A 17,638-nucleotide genomic window follows, 5' to 3' on the forward strand; every position below is an offset into this window, starting at 1 on the left:
AGGCTCCTCAGACATCCCACTTCATCCTCTGCTGCTCATTTGCCCCTGACACCTCACCACCGCCCTCCACTGCCAGCCTGTCCTAATTCTCCTGTGTCCTTCTCAACAGCAGCCCTTTCTGGCAAGGCAGCCACCATGCACTGCCCAGGCCTGGAGATGGTGCTGGGAGCTCTCAGGAAGTGCCACTGCTTTGCAGGCAGCTGCTGGCTGCAATGAGCTGTGCCAAGCCAGGTACTTCCACACGCACACTCCCCAGCTCCGCTGCCTCTGCTGAAAGGAGCTGGCAGGGTCTCCATATTAAACTAGCACAGAGAGTTATTAGGCCTCAACCTGGTGGTTTGATTTTTGGCAGGCCAAAAAGGGTCTCTGCTCCAGGTTTTGGCCTATGGCCTGGCCCTGCCCGGAGGGCAATAAACTAATAACCACAAGATGAAAGTCAAATAAAAGTTTGTATTATAACAATTCAATAATTAACACCAATAACAACAGCAACAAACCAGAATCGCAGAACAAATTAGTCTATACAGTATTTATGAGAGAATCAGACAACACCACCATACTACCACTAGATGGCAGTAAAGAGCACTCAGGCCTAACATGGAAAACGAGACTGCTCCTCCAGCCTTCCCCACACTCCATGGGTACTCTGCTGTTCCCAAACTGGTACGGAGCACCTCAAAGCCAAAGTGGGTGATACGCAGGGATCTTGGTTTTCTCTGATTAAAGAAAATCCCCAATTTTCAGGTCAAAAGAAGTCACCCCAAATCCACATTTTTCCATGATCAAAATGAAACACCACTATATATATATATATATTAAGCCGCAATCTTCAGACCCTTTAGTCATGCGCATATGATGTTATGATGTAATTACATGACACAGGCCAGTGTTTGGGGTCTACACTGCTGCTGTTGTCACTGCCTACTCTCCCCTACCCGCTCTTATTGCTGCTGCTGCTGGGAGGGAGGGGGGTGACCTCATAGTAGGGCCTAACCTTGGGGGTTGCAGGGCCTGGGGCAACTCAACCCCTTAACACTGCATGGGACCTGTGGGACCCCCTCGAAGGCAGGGCATGGGCTGGGGTCTCCCCTGTGCCTGAGGGAGTCTCCACACTTCGGCATGGTGCAGAGCTGCCAGCACCAGGTGGGCCCCATGGGAGGGGCCGCAGCTGCACCACCCGGCTCCGTGGTGCCCCCCAAAGCATGGGGCCTGGGGCGGTCACCCTGATTCGTCATACCCTAGGGACAGCCCTGCCTTCTGGCACCTCGCCACCCCCAAGGGGTACCTGGCTGGCTCAGCAGCAGCCAGAGAGGGCTACAAAGGCTCCCTGGGGGAAAGGTGTGGCACTGTTTGCATGTGTGGCACATGGTGCCCTGGGCAGTCGCCCGTGTTGCTCATGCCTAAGGCCGAGCCTTGCCCATACATGAACTGAGGAGCGATGGGTGTTCCAACCTGCTGGGGCATTACCGGACAGTCTGTCATTCCTGAGGTCCGTTTGCTTGGCCAACTGCATCAGAATTTGCTTTTCTGAGCTGGTAAAACCGAGTGCTTCCACTCTGAAAATGTTTTTGCTTAACCTACAAAATGTGCATTTTTGTTTAATGGGCCTGTGTGATGTTATATGATGCTGCACATGTCTTTTAGGTTTATTTTACTAGTGTGTTACTATTACTGTAAACGCTGTCTGGCCTTTGCAATGTATAACTGCAGTAGATTTGAGGTTAGCTTTGATCTGTACAGCACTCCGAGAAACTGTCTGTGTGGTTTAGAGTAATAGCTTATTTTCTATCCTCTTTCCACCTTTGCAATGATACAGACTAAGACCCACAGGTAAAAGTCTGTGGAACAGCCAGTGAATTGCAATAAATTTTGCTTAATATCAGATTTGAACAGCTGGCACTGAGAAGAAAGGGTTTGTATTTCCTGGGAAGCCCTCCTCCCTCAGCCCTCCAGCCTCTGACACTGGATTCTAGATGCTTATGCCATTTTTCTAGACCTTTGCTCTTTTTATGAAGGAATTTCCTAACTAGACAATTTTTAAAAAGAATTTAAGGGCCAATCTTAATTTTAAATGACAAACACCATTTTTCAAAGCACAATAGTTGCAAAGCTATGTGCCTCCTTCATTACATCATTCATTTTAAGGCTTTGGAAACATTTGGAAAAACACGTCAAAACATTATTTAACTGAATCTTTAATTGCTGGCTTGCGTGCAGACTTGTTTGTTTACTCGTCTTGCAGGCCTGCCTGTATTTTCACCATCAGTTGCACAGGGGAAACAGGGTGACTCAGATGGATGCTGAAAATTTAGTTGCCTTCTCTTCACCTAACTTGCTTTCAGTTGCAAATGCCAAGGTTGACATTAAAAGCAAGCAGCTCCGCCATTTAAATCCTGTAATGTTCAGCCCATGTAAAAGGAAAAGCAAACAGCCTTCCTTAAGGTATTTACATATTGAATCTGTGCTTATACCGTAGTGATAATTATGAAGGTAGTTTAAAGGAGTGCTTATCATATCCCACAAGCTCGAGAAGCTTAAAATGTAATAAATGGTGAGGTGTTCTTGTTTGTGAAAAGTGACTTGCAGAAAAATTCCCAGTCAAAGCTCAGATGCTTTTTAGAAATTTCAGCTGAAATACCAATGGTGGAATGAGGCTGGAAACTGATCTATCTTTGTATCCTCATAAAAGGTTTTAACCATGTCAGGGTTTAGACGCATTAATTAGAGCAACATGGGGACATTTCCAATGCTACTACTGCCCTTGCTAAATCTGTTATGATAAGGAAGTGGTCTGCATAATTGCTGATTAAGCATCTTTTCCAAGCCCTGACATAATTTAATTTTTTAGATGACTTTGTTGAAATTAATCGGGCAGTTCAATTTACTTGAACTGCTTTTCTCAACAGACCGTTCTGTTTGTTAGGACTGAACAGGTGTTTTCATGTCTAATTTTTTGCCTTTACTTCATGTTATTGCCAAACTGTCTTACCTAGAAAATTTTTGCTGAAGAAATATAATATTAGGGCAGATTTGCTGCTGCCTTTGATACAGTGCTGATTTTTAAAGGAGATTTAAATTGTTGTCGATATGGGGGAGTTAGGGACTCTCTTAACTAACCGCTTAAAATCACGCCAGTACAATAAGACAGCAATTTTGCTGAGGCAATTATTATAGAGGTGCAGGAGACAGTGTGGTGCAGTGATTCTGACCTTGATTCCACCATTGATCTTCTGGATTATGTTGAAAAAAAGTTATTTAACGTTTATTCTTCTCTTCCTCCCTCCTGCTTTGTCTTGGTTCTTTAGAATGTGAACTCCCCTTGAGCAGATGCTGTCTCCTGCTGTGCTTTGCCCAGTGCTTAGTGCAATGGGGCCACTGGTTCAACTGGGGCCTCTACGCACTGTCATAATATAAATAAGAAACTGAGAATAAAGAAACCGAGAAGTCCAGCAAATACACACAAGACATGCTATATAGTCTGACATGGGGTGGACAGTAAGAGTGGTGGGGTTCCCGCAGTCTGGCTTTTTCTTTCTTTGTTCAATAGTCAATTGGGAGATTATGTGGAGAGCCAACACACCAAGAAGTTCCAGGTTCACACCAGCATGAACAGGAACGTTGGGCTGGTGTGACTCTTCCCAGGAATCATTGCAGCCACTGCACGTCACCACCTACTTCTAGGAATGGTAGAGGGAATACCCACATACCAAGCAGTCACAGCCCAGCCCAGCCCAGCCCAGGTGCTGCTGCTTCGTCGAAGCCCTTTCGAGGATGTTCTGCCTGGGACAGCAGAGTTGGTCCTGTGGCTCCAGCATAGCCCTGTCTGTGCCACACTAAGCAGGGACTTCTGGACTTGTGGAAAAGAAATTGAGGTATTGGTGTTTGTTTACTGCGTATAACACAATGTTGAAACACTTATGTGGCCACAATGATTAGGCATGGACGGAAGGTGAAGGCTTAAGTGCTTGGAAGCAGGAGTTTCAGAGGTGGTTGGGGAAATTGAGAACGGGTCTTCTATTTGCCCCTTTAGGCAATTTAATGACTGTCACTGCTTCTAAGGTAAGATTATCTTAAGACTGGAAAGGGATTATGAGGGGAACTTTCCCTATTTCAGACTAGGCAAAGGTGCAGGAAGGGGTGGGCAAAATGCGGCCCGTGGGCCAGATGCGGCCTGCCAGACCATTCTATCTGGCCTGTGGGGCCTCTAAAAAATTTAGAAAATTCATATTTATCTGCCCTTGGCTGCCTGTCATGTGGCCCTCGATAGCTTGCCAAAACTCAGCAAGCAGCCCTCCGCCTGAAATAATTGCCTGTCCCTGCCTTAGGCTGCAGGAACCAGACTAGGGAACAGAGAGCCAAGGATCAGGAACCAGGACTAGGAAAGCAGGAAACAAGAGCACTGGGTCAGACAGAAAAGGGAATCTGCCTTATTGTAAGCTCACAGAGCATTATAAGGGCTGCTGCTTATATAGAGCAGCCATGCCCAAGTATCTGAATGGGGCCAGCTGAGGGCACTCAAGCAGCCAGTCCAGCCAGACTATCAGGGCCAGCTGGCGCGCTCTCTCTGTCTGCTGCCCAGATTCCTGATGTAAGAGCTCCATTACTTTACTTGCTGAGCCAGAACTTAGTTGTTTTTCAAAGAGGTAATGAATGATATGTACATGATCAAATTAAAAAAAGAGGGAAGGGTACTTATTTTTTCCTCTTGTAATACTGAAATATGGGTTGTTAATAGAAAAGTTTGGGGTTTTCCAAGGTTGGATGACAAAAATAACCATTAAGAAGTTATTTAAAAAGCAAACAGTTGAATAGCAAGGAAATCTTAAGGCAAAATGATTGGGACCAGTTTTTCCTGGAAATGGCACCCAGAGGGAAGAGATGCTATGTAAAATTATAGATGGATTGCTTCATTCTGCTCAAAAGGGAAATGAAAATTTGGCTTGTAAAATGGAATCTGGATTCCCATTCAGCGTGCAGAAACATGCAGTCTATGTTTTTATGTATATATTTACCTAGTATGTATTCACACCTCCCCTTAATGGACACATTTATTTTCATGGTCATCATCATATCTTGAATTTAACTGCTAAATTGTATTATTAATTATATTAATATTCTATTCGTATTAATCACAACAGATAGATAAGTATGAGACTATGGATTCAGAGAGTTTAAGGCCACAGGGGACCAATAGGTCATCTAATCTGACCTCTTCTTAGTACAATAGATCATTAAATTATAACCATTTACCCTTGCTTTGAACCCAATAAATTACATTTTGCTAAAGCACATCTTCTGAAACGATACCCACATTTGATTTGAAGACAGCAGCAAAATCCACTGCTTCCCTTGGTAGTTTGTTCTTATGGTTAACCACCTTCCCAGTTAAAAAAAAAAAAAAATAAATAAAAAAAAGGCTCTAATTTGGATTGGTCTGACTTCACATTCCAGCTATTGTTATGCCTTTCTCTACTAGATTGAAGAACCCTGTATTTTTGCCTTGGTAAAGCACTTATATGCTATAATCAAGTTACCTCTGCTTTTCCTTTTGCTAACCTAAATAGATGGAGCTTTTAAAATCCCATAGGTCATTTTCTCCAGCCCATTTTCTCCTGTCCAGTTCTGCAATATGCTTTTCTTAAAAATATGGATGTCAAAAGTGAATGCAATATTTGGGTGTTAGTGGAAACATAGATTTGTAATTAAAAGTCCAACTCAACAGTCACCTTGTAGCAGAGGTGATGGCTTTTTGGGATACCTTTTCTTGGACCAACTGTATAGCTGGGAAAAAAGTTGGATAAGCTTTTGGGTACAAACTGCCTTACCTCAGGTCTGGGGGAAAACCAGGTACAGCTTCAGGTAAATAGCAGGTAGAACAAAAGCACGTGTATTACTCCATGTGCAAATGAAAATCTGTTTGAAGGACTGGAGGAGGGCTGTAAACTAGGAGCAAGAAGTTTTTATCAAAGGTGGTTACAAGGTGAAAGAAGTGCAGTAGGAGTGCAATCTAACTAGTGGACGAGCAAGACTGTTCAAGATAGATGAGGGTCGTGAACACCTGAGGAAGGAGATTAGGATCATAGGAACATTGGGAAGGAGGGCTGGAAGGGGCGACATGAGTAGGGGGTCTACTGAAGTCAAGGAAGCTCCTGGCCGATCAGCTGTGAGTTTTCTTCTGATGAGTTGGACCAAGGTAGGGGGTTGTTTGAAGGCCAGAAGTGGGGAGGAGTTGGGAATATTTCTCTCAAGGTCTGAACATTTTGAGACTAGGTTGAAATTCTTTGATGATCCTTCATATATGTTCCAGTGTAGGAAGGTATGTGATAACCAGGGGTCTGTGATCAGTGAACATTTCTTTTTGAATTTTAGTAGGTTCTTGCAGGGTATTTTAGTGATTTATTTAAAGGTATGATCTATTTTTCTGTTGGAGTTTCCTAGCTGGGTAAAGGCAGACAAGGTTCCTTGGGTGAATTTGATATCTTTTATTAGACCAACCCAAATGGTTGGAGAATAGTTATTAAGCAAGCTTTCGGGTTCAAAACCCTTTGTCAGACTCAGGAAGCTGCAGCAGTTGGTGTGCGCTCTTCCTGGATGGAATGAAAAGTGAAGAAGCCAGGGGCTGGGCTGGGCTGGGGAGTCAGTTGCCAGGCAGATTATAACGTATCAAAAATCCAATGTCTATGTTTAGTCCCTGATCTCTAGTATCCAGCAGGTTGATGAAATGGAGCTCATAGGCTCGTCTCTGGGAAGTGTTGTGTAAGTTTCCCTTGAGGATCAGGACTGAGAGACTGGAGAGAGAGTGGCCCTCCTGTGAGAAATGTGCCCCGGTAATTGGGGCACATTTCCGGTAATTGGGTGTTTCTGTCTTTGATAGATTTCCGGTGTGCGTTCATTCTGGTGTGCAGTTGTTGTTTGGTGTCTCCTACATATTTTCCATCAGGGCATTTGGTGCATTGGATGAGGTATACTACATTCCTGGAGGTGCAGCTGTAAGATCTGGGAATGCTGATGGCTCTGTTGTGGGGTGTAGTAATAGTGGGGGTGGTGGAGATGTGTTGGCAGGTTTTGCATTTCTTGTCATGGCACGGTCTGGATCCTTTTGGTGTGTTCTGGGGTTGAGGAAGTTTGCTTCTGGTGATGAGGTTGGCGAGGTTCGGTGCTTGTTTGAAGGCTAGGATGGGTGGCTCTGGGAAGATCTTTTTAAGAATAGGGTCTTTTTCTAATATGGGTTGCAATTTTTTGAGGATTTTCCGTACAGGTTCAAGGGAGGGGTGATACGTCATAACCAGCGGTGTGCGATTTGTGGGTGTTTTCCTTCTGTACTGCAGCAGTTCTTCACATGGTATCCGGGTGGCTCTTTCAAACGTGCGCTCTCGCGCTCTCGACGAGTGTCCTTGCTGGGTGAAAGCCTTTTTAAGATTGGTGAGGTGGCAATCCCGGGTGGTCTCTTCAGTACAGATGCGGTGGTATCTGAGGGCTTGGCTGTATATCAAAGCTTTTTTGGATGGAGGGATGGCGATTGTTGAATTTCTGATGGAACTCAATCAGAGATTGCAGGTTCTCAGTCCAAATGATGAAGATGTCATCAATGTATCTTAAGTATAGCAAGGATTTGATGGTGCAGTTCTTGAGGACGTCTTCTTCCAGGTGGCTCATAAAAAGGTTGGCATACCGTGGGGCCATTTTAGTGCCCATAGCTGTTCCCATCATCTGGAGGAAGTGTTGATTATTAAAAGTGAAATTGTTGTGTGTGAGGATGAAGTGTATAAGCTCAGTAATATCTTTGGGTCTGTATTCTGGGTTGTAATCTTGTTCCTGTAGATACGTCCTTAGACCAACACGGCTACAACCTAAACCCTAGCTGGGTAAAAGCAGTTTACAGGCTGGTGAGAAGGGTGTTGTGACTATTCTCTGTAGATGAAATGTGGTGGTACCTGAAGGCCTGAATATACATTGCAGCTTTCTAGGTACATCTCTGATGGTTGCTGGTTTTCTGGATGTAAATATGGTGGTTCATGGTTTTCTCTGTATAGATTCATAGATTGTAGAGTCGGAAGGGACCACAATGGATCATCATGTCCGACTCCCTGCCCCTGGCAGGAAAGAGGACCGAGGTCAGATGATCCCAGCCAGGTGACTATCTAGCCTCCTCTTGAAGACCTCTAAGCTAGGTGATAGCACCACCTCTCTTGGAAGCTCATTCCAGATCCTGGCCACCTTTACTGTGAAAAATTTCTTCCTAATATCTAACCTAAATCCACTCTCAACTAGTTTACATCCGTTATTCCTATAGTGGTTTGTAGAGTGCCATTGTGGCTGTGGACTGTGGCTGATGTTTGTATGGGAGTCATCCAGAGTAGCGGGAGGTAGCATCGATATACAAACAATTTGTGATCATAATAGTATGATTTGTAAGATTTGTCATCCTGCCTACTGAAATGATGGCGTTTTTAACCAGCAACATCGTATGTATCTAACTGGAGGAATTCAGTGGAAAGTACAGCAGAGGGGTAATACAAATAATTATAACTTACCAAGCTAATATAATGGTAGTGAAAGGTCACCTGATGAAGAATGTCTTGCATTCAAAAGCTTATCTAGTTCTATGTAGTTGGTCCAATAAAAGATACCACCCTAAAATCCTTGCCTCTAAACTAATGTCGGCCTTGTCAGACTAGTGGCTTCCCAGGAAAACCATGCATCTGCAGGCATAGGATGTTGTTTTTCCTGCTGTATAATCTGTATGTGCTCCACCCTCAAATACTTTGTGGAAGCCTTGCAATAGCAAAACATACCTTTGAGACTTTATGCTTGATCATTCGTGTCACTAATACAGCTTCTAGCAGAGTTGTTTTTCTTTTCTTTGTACTTTACACAGTCTGCAGCAGCACATTTCCTCAGTGGCTTAAGCAATCATTACCATCTTGCATTCTTTGCACAGTCTGATTTTAAATTGCTGCTGCTGTTTTTCTTTAAACCCTGAATGGTATAAGCACTGGCTTTATTGGAGGATGTCTTTTGAGCTTTATTCTGAATTACATCTCTGCACCTGCTTCATCTAACTTTGTCGCTCTCTACCATAAAACACGTTACCTTTTCAAGTCATAGAACCATAGAGAAATATGGCTGGAAGGGATCTCAGGAAGTTGCCTAGTCCAGCTCTCTACTCAAGGCAGGACCATCCCTATCAAAACCATTCCAGGCAAACATTTGTTTAACCTAGACATCTAATAATGGTGATTCCAGTGCTGGCCTCACATTTTATAACCTGACTTCCTTCCTCATGTCTTGGATTCCCATATGTTGTTTGAACTTTTTAGGATGCTTTTTATTATGTTGTACTTTCCTCCATATCTTTTTTCAAATATAGTGTCATTTGCCATAATTAAAAACCATGTTAAAGCAATTTCTTTTTGTCTCAGACCAACACGGCTACCAAATACATCCCTAAATCAATTTCTAAGCACTTCAGGAATGACTGACATCTAGGGGGCTTGTAAGAAAGACACTTTGGTTTGCAATATATTCACTTCTTGTACTCTACAGATGAAGGCATTTCTTCAGCTCCCCAATGGAGGGCATTGTACTCACTATGTATGGATGTAGTAATGCTCCAAATAACCGAGGAGATTTGTTGGAAAAATTCAGGAAGGCAGCAGGATGTAATGTGGTGTTTCTAAACTGCAGCCAGTGCTTACAAGAATCTGTTACTTCAGCCTATGCAACTGGACAGGTGAACAATTTCTGACCTTATCTTTCTACAAAATGTGTTTCATTTCACTAACGTTGTTTTCTACCTGAATTATTTGCTTTTAAAAGGTTTTGTTTTGTAAAAAAGGCTATAAAAACAACTCTTGTAGAAAATTTTAGTCATTTGACTTAGACTAATTAAGTAAGATTCAAGAGACTGTTTAGATTCATACTGATAGCTGTGGTAGGAGGGATATTCTGCATATTGTTTTACTTGAAACATGCTTTGTTTTCTGCTGTCTTTGATATAGACTGCAAATGTGTTGTGCTCTGCGTGACACCCAACACTGAAATGCGCGGTGCAGTGTCCTTCACTAGGAAACACCATTTGTGCATGGCACTGGCTTTTGGGTGGAAGGGTGAAGTAACACCATGTCTTTTCTCACATACCACATGCCCCCAGATAAAGCATGCACCTTGTTTTGGGCAGGCAGAATGAAGAAAAAGAAAAGATTTTTCTAGAGTCACAGCTAAACCCTGACCGGAGGGGATCCTGACCATCTCTGCTCAGGCAAAAGCTATTGTTTTGACCGTCTCATAGCTGCTGCTGAAATGACAGCAGCTTTTGGCTCCCCTGCTTAATACATTCGCCCCAATTTTTGAAGACTAATTGGAGGGGGGAGGATATATATGGTATGAGGGTGAACACAATGTTAATTGACTTGCAGGTTTTAAAGCTGGGGGTGGGGAGATTTCAAAGGCACAAGGGGAAGGTAGGCAATGGGAGCTGAGTGCTTAACTCTCTAAGGTTCTTTTGCAAGCCAACCAGTGTGTGTACCAATGCATGTAGTTAGGATTGTATAAGTGTTCTCATTCCAAAAGGTCATTTTCATGCCTTGACTGACTTTTATTTGGACTTTTCTGAGTTTGAGTAAAAATTAGATCAAAAGGTAAATCTGCAAAATTAGCAGCAGCAACAGTACCAGAAAGACTTAGAAACATGACATGTGGCAGGGGCACAGTCCCCATGTCACATGTGTCTATCAGTGGCCTTTTCTTCACTAATGCTGTGGACTGGGAGCTCTCCATACAATTACTAAAGACGTTTGCCTGACTTCGGTTCTGTTCTGCTTCCTTTCAGCCATTAAAGGCATAGGTGAAACTGCCTTTCTGTAGCACGATTTGAGTTTTCCAGAACTGGGAATTATGCAACCCAGTCTTGTATCCTAAATCATTCATGGCTAACACTGTTTGGAAGGGTATGAAAACACCCCCGTTGTGGGCACAAAGCGCCCAACAATACTGGAATTAACTAATGTAATAAAATGGTCAGCATGCTTGTGGGAGAACACCATGCTTGGCTTTTTTTTTTTTTAAATTGCTGATTTAAAACCTGGCAACTGGAGCTTTTCAATAGAAGGTAACTTTATAAGCATATGAATAGTTAATAAACAGCCATTACCTTCTGATTCCCTTTAAGGATAAAGAAATGTCTCTCATGAGCCAACACTGGTACTAGATACTAGATAACTTCCTGTGTATGCAAAAAGAATAGGTCTTTTTATTTCAGTGGATTATTCAAGGCCATATCTGTGGAAGTAAATAAAATGAGCATTTTTATGCTGCCTTTCATACCTGGGTTTAATAGTTTAGAAGGTAAATTCCCCCCGTAATTCAGAGTATCATTAAAATGTGATGCTGATACAAATACTTCTCTGTAGTTTTTAATACTATACATGCATCAGCATGTTTCTATGTACCATAATCCCTGAAGGTGGTACTGTAATGATGAACAACAGTGCTCTGTTGCTGCTTACTTCAGGATCTTGCTTGTGTAGGAGTGATTTCTTGGGGTGAAATGCTACCTGAAGCATCCCTCTCTAAGCTCCTCCACATGCTGGGCAAAAGTGAGCTTAGCTTGAAGGAGAAGCAGGTAAATCAAGCATTCATTATTTAGTAGCTTTTTGATTAGCTTTTAAAATACAGGCAGTCCTCGACTTACAATGTTTTGAGTTACAACGTTTCACACTTACAACATTTATAAGCTGACACCCTGTTTCAGCTTTACAACACCTGATCTGACATGACGCCACTCCAGCGAACAAGTTGGCTGCGTCGCTCATCTCTCTGGAGAACATCTGTCCAAACTTCCTTGGACATTTTATTTAAGAAAGCAATCAAGACTCCAGAAAAACCTGCACCCAAGTCTCCTGAGAAGACTCCAGCCAAGAGCCCTTCAAAAAGTCCAGCAAAGTCACCTCAAAGAAGTCCATCCAAATCAATATGATTGCTATTTACAATATAAATACATTAATATAGCTATATTACTCATCTATAACTGACTGAGTACAAAATTTGGGGGTATTTTTGGTGAAAATAGGGTATCAGGCCTTGGTTCAGGAACCACTCCCCCATTTATAACATTGTTTCCTATGGGAAAATCAGTTCTGAGTTGCAAAGTTTTGACTTAAGACGCGGTTTTCGGGAACGAGTTGGGTCATAAGTCCGAGGACTTCCTGTATCTTAACTATTGCCAGTTAGCTGCACAGACTACTATGCAATAAAATTATTTGATTCCTCTGAACAGAAAATTCTTCTCACCATTCTTCTCCTCTTCTTTCCTTTTAATTCAAAATCTGAACTTGGTTCAGAGAGCGAGAGGTGATGGATGCGTATCTTAAACTATCTTTGGAACTGAGAAAGCTTGGAAAAAGGGCAGAGTTCGGGGGTCCAGTTTTTTCCTCAAATCAGCAGCCTCTAGTCTCAAAAATAAAATCCTCAAATGTGCCAAAGAGACTTAAGGCTGTAAGTTAAATGGACTTCCTGTTCCATTTGAGCTCCTAAGTGACTTGCACACTACTGAGGCTTTTACTCACTGATCTTAATTTTTGTTCATTCTCTGGGTTTAAAATTAGGATTGAAATATGTTGGAGACCTCAGACATTCAGGGATGAATTTGTCTACCAAGAGCAGCAGGTAGTAAACTGACCTAGTTTATTTCCAGTAGCCAAAATTCTTTGCCATTGTTGTCCTTTATATTGATAATAGCCATTTTCTCATGGTTAAAGAACTTTTCCTGTAGCTCAGTTGGCACAAGCCTCCATTTTTGGTGCTGGAAGTCCATGGGTTTGAAGCATTTCCTGAAAAAATCCAGCCTTTTTTTTAACAGCATGAAGAATTCCCAAAGATGTGGTTCTTTTCCTTGTAGTAGAAGGAAGCTCTAAAAGTTTTTTGGGTTTTTTTTTAAAGTGCAGTGAGTGAAGAGTGATCAAAAAGTGGTATGGTGGAAAAGGAGAGATGAGCAAAGATGGGTAAGTGTTGCTGTGTGGGTGGGGAGAAAGCAAAAAGGGGGTATAATAAAAATGAATAACAGGACCTAGGACTTGTTGCTCCCTTGAAATTTATCCTGACTGCCATGTTATTCCCTAACTAACACTTCAAAGCTCATATATGGTACTTCTCTACAGCAGGCATATCAAACTCATCTGGCCCTGTGGGCTGGATGGGGGGTGTGGACCAGTCCTCAGGTTGGATCACGTGCACAAACCAGTCCTGCATGACAGATCAGTGTGGCATGGGATCCACCACATTATGCCAGCCTGTGGGCCCAGTCTAGACCAGCCCCAAATCCAGCATACAGGGCTGGTCTGGCCCCATGCACTGTGTGCAGTGCATGCCCTGGATCAGCCCCAGACTAGCTCCTTATGCCACATGCAACACATGCCCCAGACTGGCCCTGTATGCTGAATCTGGCACATGGGGCTGGTCTGTGTATCTGCTCTGGACTAGGCCCAGATCCTCTGTGTGGGGCTGGCCTGGCACATTCAGCTCATGTAGCATGCACCCTTGACTGGTGCAAGGGTGCCACATGACTGGCCTTGACTGGCCACATGGGCCACATGTGGCCCATGCCAGACCAGCTGCACACGCAGGGTCTGAGACTCACAAGCAGCACAGTATGATGAATGGTAGGGCAGCACAGGCCAGATCCAGCCCAGGGACCATATCTTTGACATACCTGCTGTACAGAACTCTACAAATGTCAAATGAATAATTTTAGTAGATGAGAGTTTCTCAACTGAAAATGTTGTTTGGATAATTCAACTCTTAATCTTTGGATGTCTTATCTGTTTTGAAATAAATTTTATTACAAATAAACCTGGTACTGTAAAAGCTCTGTTATCTGGCATCCCCTGGGAATGGGGGATGCTGGTTAAGGAGTCTATCCCCTTATGCAGGAAAGGGGCTAAGGGGATAAAAAAGCCCTCTTGGCTGAACAGGGAACTCCAGGAAAGTCTGGGGGCAAAGAAAGAGATGTATAGGTAGTGGAAGCAGTGGGCAGCCATCAAGGAGGCATACACCCCCCTGGCACACTATTGCAGGGAATCATGTAGGCCAAGGCAGGACTGGAGCTTAGGCTGGCTTCAACAATTAAGGACAATAAAAAGTCCTTCTACAGATACGTAGCGAGCAAAAGGAAAGCACAGAGTAACAAAGGGTCCCTGCAGGACAAATCAGGACAGTTGGTGGTTGATGCAGGGAAAAAGGTGGAGCTCTTCAGTGAGTTCTTCACTTCAGTATTCCTTAATACTGACCAAGACAATTCCCCCACCTGGAACATAGACAGATGTCCAAAAGGCACCAGACCGCCAAGGGTTAGTGCTGACTTAGTTAAGGAGCACTTGCACTGGAAGGGGTGGGATGGGTTACAAGTCACCCGCCCTGGATGACCTCCATCCACAGGTGCTGAAGGAATTGGCCAATGTCATTGCTGAAAAGGGATGAGCCAGGTAACTTTTTAGGCCAGTAAGTCTTACCTCTATCCCTGGGAAAATACTGGAAAAAATCAAAGAGTGCATTTGTGAAGGCCCAGCAGGGGAAATGATGCTGAAAGGAAACCAGCATTGGTTCGTCACAGGTAGATTCTGCCTGACAAAACTTATAGCCTTTTATGACCAGGTCACACACTGTCTTCACACAGGAGCTGAGGGTGATGTCATCTACCTGGATTTTAGGAAGGCCTTTGAGACAGTTTCGCATCTTGTTCTCATAGGGAAGCTAGCAGGCTGTGGAGTGGACACTTGCATAGTCAGGAGGGTGGCCAACTGGCTTAGGGACCACACCCAGAGAGTGGTGGTGGACGGGTTGTTCTCGGCCGGGAAGGAGGTGGACAGTGGGGTCCCGCAGGGTTCAGTCCTTGGACCGATGTTATTTAATATCTTCATCAGCGATTTGGATGAGGGTGTGAAGAGCACCCTCTCCAAGTTTGCAGATGATAGCAAGTTATGGGGCAAAGTTAACACACTGAAGGGCTGGGAGCAGATACAGGCTGACCTGGACGGGTTGGATCAATAGGTGGAACAAAATAGGATGCAATTCAACAAAGGTAAATGTAAGGTACTCCACCTAGGAAGGAGGAATCCCCAACACACCTATAGGTTGGGGGATGACCTCCTTAGCAGCTCAGAGGCTGAGAGAGATCTTGGAGTCATAGCTGACTCCAAGAAGAACATGAGCCGGCAGTGGAATGATTGTTGTGTATTAGCAGATGCATGACCAACAGATTAAGGGAGGTGATACTCCCCCTCTGTGCGGCATTGGTCAGGCTGCAGTTGGAGTACTGTGTCCAGTTTTGGGTGCTGCACTTCAAGAAGGACATGGAGAATCTGGATAGGGTTCAGACGAGGTCCACTCGCATGATTAGTGGCCTCCGTGAAAGACCCTATGAGGGGAGGTTGAGAGATGTGGAGCTCCTCAGCCTTCATAAGAGATGGCTGAGGGGAGAGCTTGTAGCCACTTATAAGTTTATCAAGGGAGGATGACAGGGAATTGGTGATGCGCTATTTACCAGAGTGCCCCAGGGAGTAACTAGGAATAATGGGTGCAAACTGGTGGAGTCTAGATTTAAGTTAGACATTAGGAAGAAATTTACAGTAAGGGTGGCCAGAATCTGGAATGGGCTTCTAAGAGAGGTAGTACTGTCACCTAACTTGGAGGTCTTCAAGAGGAGGCTTGAAAGTCACCTGACTGGGGTCATCTGACCTTGGTCCTCTTTCCTGCCAGGGGCAGGGGGTTGGACACGATGATCCATTGTGGTCCCTTCTGACTACAATCTATGAACTATGAATTAATCAAATATTCCGGTTAATCAAATGTGCCCTGTCTGGTGCACTCCCTGGTGTCAGTGTGCTGGCGGATAGGGAGGGGGGCCCTGAGCAGTCTGCTTTGCCCTGGGCCATGGGCTGAAGAAGTGGCAAGAACTGTGCTCATGGTGGTGACGAAACCCGGAAGTGGTATTTCCAGTTTTGCTTTTGTCACATCCCTTGGATGCCGGTTAATAGAGTTTTCCAGCTAATAAATTGCTGGTTAACACAGCTTTTGCTGTATTTTGTTTAGAGCTGTGATTCTCAATAAGAGTACTGTGAGAGCCTTTTAACGGTGCCATAGGGCATGAGTGACTGGTGCCTCCCGAGTCTGGGGTAGCACCCGCAGAAGCTGCCAGCAGCGTTGGTGGTAGGGGTGGAGCTGGCGACCTCCCTCAGATGCAGCCAACAGTGTTGGTGGTGGGGCTGGAGCTGGCAAGCATCTGCAGATGCCACCAGCAGTGGGGGCAGAGCTGGCGAGCTCCTGTAGACACTGCCAGCAGTGTCGGTGGCAGGGATGGCCCTGTCAGGGGGGGCACATGCCCCCCTGCAGCCCCCCTACACGTCGCCTATGCCATAGGGTGTTACACAATATTAGCACTGCTGGCTTGCAGACACCTACATGATTCAGAAGATAAATCCTGAGGTTCCAAATAGGAATCCACAGCATCAAAAACATTGTAACCTGTTGTGGGCTTTTTGAGTTTTTTGCAATGGGAGAATTGCTGGTTTTTTCCTGTAGTCAAGAAACAAGTGAAAGCTAAGAGCTGACATTTTCTGAGGGGTGCCTGGAGTCTAAAATGGTTGAGAATCATTGGTCTAAAGCAGTGATTCTTAACCAGGGTGTCTGGGTACCCTGGGTACCACAAGATCCTTTGAAGGGTGCCATAAGAAGTGTAAGGAGATAAAAAAAATCCTTATCTGTTTATCTCTTGGCTGGCTTAGATTGTCCCTGCTTGACCATTTTCTTGCCCCAACTGCCTGGTTCCTTTGCAAGGAGTTAAGCACCATAATAAAGAAATTAGACTTTGGATTGGGTGCCACTCAATTCACAACAGTTATGGAGGAGTGTCTTGAGTCTAAAAGGATTGTAAACCACTGATCTAGAGTAACAAAAGCATCCTTTTAAATTATACTAGCTAACCTGCTTGAAACCCACTTGGGACCAAGTGCAGACTCAGTTTAACACCATTAAAACATTCATCAGATACCTAGGGTAGTTCAGACTGAACCCTAAGTGGTGTTTTGAATGGAATTGGTTAGTATAATTTAAAAACAACTTTTTTCCCACGTTACATAAGGAGCTTGGCTGTGGTTCTCTGAGGAGCTGCCAGCTGCTTTATTTTGCTGTTTGTAGTTTAATGCATTTTTTTTCTCCATGATTGTCAACCTATTTTTCTGACTTATTAAATTAAAGCTCTGGAACAGGAAGTTTCACCTTGATTTTACAAAGGCTGTGTTTGTTTGCTTCTTTTCTCAGATGCCGGGTGAGACTCTAAGAGGGGAAATGTTCACAACACTCACAGGAGCCAAGAGCACTTTGAGAGGTAGCAAGTTTATTAAAGTGATTACTGAACTCCTAAGTCTGAATTGCAAAGGGGGTATCTATTCTGTATTTAAAGCAGATTTATGCATTTATATTAGGAAGAAAAGTCATTTATTGGTGTGTTATTTAGTGGGGAACTATAATGCAAAATGAAAACTGATTTGTTTGGTTGAAGGGAAAACACCAAACAAATTTATTGCTGTATTAGGATGGATCCCACTTGCAGATTTAAAAATTCCCCCCTCACCCCCCCCCCCCC

General features: G+C 43.9%; 1 protein-coding gene across 2 annotated transcripts in view; it reads left to right on the forward strand.

The window, feature by feature from the left end:
* The first annotated feature begins 9,689 nt into the window (after positions 1–9,689).
* The window catches only part of ASPG (asparaginase), a 109,509-nt gene continuing 101,560 nt past the window's right edge, over positions 9,690–17,638 (forward strand). Inside the window, exons 1-2 of one of the 2 annotated variants that reach the window (XM_025197212.1) lie at positions 9,690–9,733; positions 17,314–17,380. The gene's annotated coding sequence lies outside the window, so the exon portion shown is untranslated. The remainder of the gene's footprint in view (positions 9,734–17,313; positions 17,381–17,638) is intronic. The other variant, XM_025197214.1, reaches the window with a different exon arrangement.

The sequence above is a fragment of the Alligator sinensis genome, unplaced genomic scaffold, assembly GCF_000455745.1.
Source record: "Alligator sinensis unplaced genomic scaffold, ASM45574v1 scaffold85_1, whole genome shotgun sequence".
Taxonomy (NCBI): Eukaryota; Metazoa; Chordata; order Crocodylia; family Alligatoridae; genus Alligator; species Alligator sinensis.